The sequence below is a fragment of the Rhipicephalus microplus genome, unplaced genomic scaffold (genome assembly GCF_043290135.1).
Source record: "Rhipicephalus microplus isolate Deutch F79 unplaced genomic scaffold, USDA_Rmic scaffold_80, whole genome shotgun sequence".
NCBI classification, from domain to species: domain Eukaryota; kingdom Metazoa; phylum Arthropoda; class Arachnida; order Ixodida; family Ixodidae; genus Rhipicephalus; species Rhipicephalus microplus.
This window is the reverse complement of record NW_027464652.1, coordinates 891,252-894,448: the sequence shown is the minus strand read 5'-3', so window position 1 is coordinate 894,448 and position 3,197 is coordinate 891,252.

Genomic DNA, 3,197 nt, shown 5'->3' with positions numbered 1-3,197 from the left:
CGGAAGGGCTCGAAACTCCAACCTTTCGGTTAACAGCCGATCGCGCAAGCCATTTGCGCCACGGAGACAGTCCTGCTCCACTTTCACCACCATCACAACATATCTTCAAAGCTATCAGTGCAAAGAAAAAAGCAACACACCACTCCCGGGAGGGCTTGAAACTCCAACCTCTCGGTTAACAGCCGATTGCGGTAGCCCATTGCGCCACGGGGACAGTCTTGCTCCACTCTCACCACCATCAGAACATATCTTCAAATCTATCAGTGCAAAGAAAAAAAAGCGCCGCACCACCACCGGGTGGGCTCGAACCTCCAACCTTTCGGTTAACAGCCGATCGCGCAAGCCAATTGCGCCACGGAGACAGTCCTGCTCCACTCTCACCACCGTCAAAACATTTATTTAGAGCTATCACCCCAAAGAAAAAAAAGCGCCGCACCACCACCGGGAGGGCTCGAAACTTCAACCTTTCGGTTAACAGCCGATCGCGCTAGCCCATTGCGCCAGGGAGACAGTCTTGCTTCACTCTCACCACCATCAGAACATATCTTCAAAGCTATCAGCACAAAGAAAAAAAAAGCGCCGCACCACCACCGGGTGGGCTCGAACCTCCAAACTTTCGGTTAACAGCCGATCGCGCTAGCCAATTGCGCCACGGAGACAGTCCTGCTCCACTCTCACCACCATCAGAACATATCTTCAAAGCTATCAGCGCAAAGAAAAAAGCAACACACCACTCCCGGGAGGGCTCGAAACTCGAACCTCTCGGTTAACAGCCGATCGCGCTAGCCCTTTGCGCCACGGAGACAGTCTTGCTCCGCTCTCACCACCATCAGAACATATATTCAAAGCTATCAGCGCAAAGAAAAAAGCAACACACCACTCCCGGGCGGGCTCGAAACTCCAACCTTTCGGTTAACAGCCGATCGGGCTAGCCCATTGCGCCACGGAGACAAACTTGCTCCCTTCTCACCTCCATCAGAACATATCTTCAAAGCTATCAGCCCAAAGAAAAAAAAGCGCCGCACCACCACCGGGTGGGCTCGAACCTCCAACCTTTCGGTTAACAGCCGATCCCACTAGCCGATTGCGCCACGGAGACAGTCGCGCTCCACTCTCACCACCATCAGAACATATCTTCAGAGCTATCAGCACAAAAAAAAAAGCAACAAACCACTCCCGGGAGGGCTCGAACCTCCAACATTTCGGTTAACAGCCGATCGCGCTGGCCAATTGCGCCACGGAGACAGTCCTGCTCCACTCTCACCACCATATGAACATATCTTTCAAGCTATCAGCCCAAAGAAAAAAAAAGCGCCGCACCACTACCAGGTGGGCTCGAACCTCCAACCTTTCGGTTAACGGCCGATCGCGCTAGCCAATTGCGCAACGGAGACAATCGTGCTCTACGCTCACCACCATCGGAAAATATCTTCGAAGCTATCAGCGCAAAGAAAAAAGCAACACACCCCACCCGGGAGGGCTCGAACCTCCAACTTTTTGGTTAACAGCCGATCGCACTAGCCAATGGCGCCCGGGGACAGTCCTGCTCCACTCTCACCACCGTCAGAACATATCTCCAAAGCTATCAGCACAAAGAAAAAAAAGCGCCACATCATCAACGGGTGGGCTCGAACCTCCAACCTTTCGGTTAACAGCCGATCGCGCTAGCCAACTGCGCCACGGAGACAGTCGTGCTCCACACTCACCACCATCAGAACATATCTTCAAAGCTATCAGCGCAAAGAAAAAAGCAACACACCACTCCCGGGAGGGCTCGAAACTCCAATCTTTCAGTTAACAGCCGATCGCGCTAGCCAATTGCGCCACGGAGACAGTCCAGCTCTACTCTCACCACCATCAGAACATATCTTCAAATCTATCAGCCCAAAGAAAAAAAAGCGTCGCACCACCACCGGGTGGGCTCGAACCTCCAAATTTTCTGTTAACAGCCGATCACGCTAGCCAATTGCGTCACGGAGACAGTCCGGCTCTACTCTCACCACCACCAGAACATATCTTCAAAGCTATCAGCCCCCAGAAAAAAAGCGCCGCACCACCACCGGGTGGGCTCGAACCTCTAACTTTTCGGTTAACAGCCGATCGCGCTAGCCAATTGCGCCACAGAGACAGTCGTGCTCCACTCTCACCACCGTCAGACCATTTCTTCAGAGCTATCGCCCCAAAGAAAAAAAAAGCGCCGCACCACCCCCGGGTGGGCTCGAACCTCCAACCTTTCGGTTAACAGCCGATCGCGCTAGCCAATTGCGCCATGGAGACAGTCCTGCTCCACTCTCAGCACCATCAGAACATATCTTCAAAGCTATCAGCACAAAGAAAAAAAGCGCCACACCATCACCGGGTGGGCTCGAACCTCCAACCTTTCGGTTAAAAGCCGATCGCGCTAGCCAACTGCGCCACGGAGACAGTCGTGCTCCACTCTCACCACCATCAAAACATATCTTCAAAGCTATCAGCGCAAAGAAAAAAGCAACACACCACTCCCGGGAGGGCTCGAACCTCCAACCTTTCGGTTAACAGCCGAACGCGTAAGCCAATTGCACCACGAAGACAGTCCTGCTCCACTCTCACCACCGTCAAAACATTTATTCAGAGCTATCACCCCAAAGAAAAAAAGCGCCGCACCACCACCGGGAGGGCTCGAAACTCCAACCTTTCGGTTAACAGCCGATCGCGCTAGCCCATTGCGCCACGGAGACAGTCCTGCTCCACTCTCACCACCATCAGAACATATCTTCAAAGCTATCAGCGCAAAGAAAAAAGCAACACACCACTCCCGGGAGGGCTCGAAACTCGAACCTTTCGGTTAACAGCCGATCGCGCTAGCCCTTTGCGCCACGGAGACAGTCTTGCTCCGCTCTCACCACCATCAGAACATATCTTCAAAGCTATCAGCCCAAAGAAAAAAAAGCGCCGCACCACCACCGGGTGGGCTCGAAACTCCAACCTTTCGGTTAACAGCCGATCGCGCTAGCCAATTGCGCCATTGAGACAGTCCTGCTCCACTCTCACCACCATCAGAACATATCTTAAAAGCTATTACCACAAAGAAAAAAAGCAACACACCTCTCCCGGAAGGGCTCGAAACTCCAACCTTTCGGTTAACAGCCGATCGCGCAAGCCATTTGCGCCACGGAGACAGTCCTGCTCCACTTTCGCCACCATCACAACATATCTTC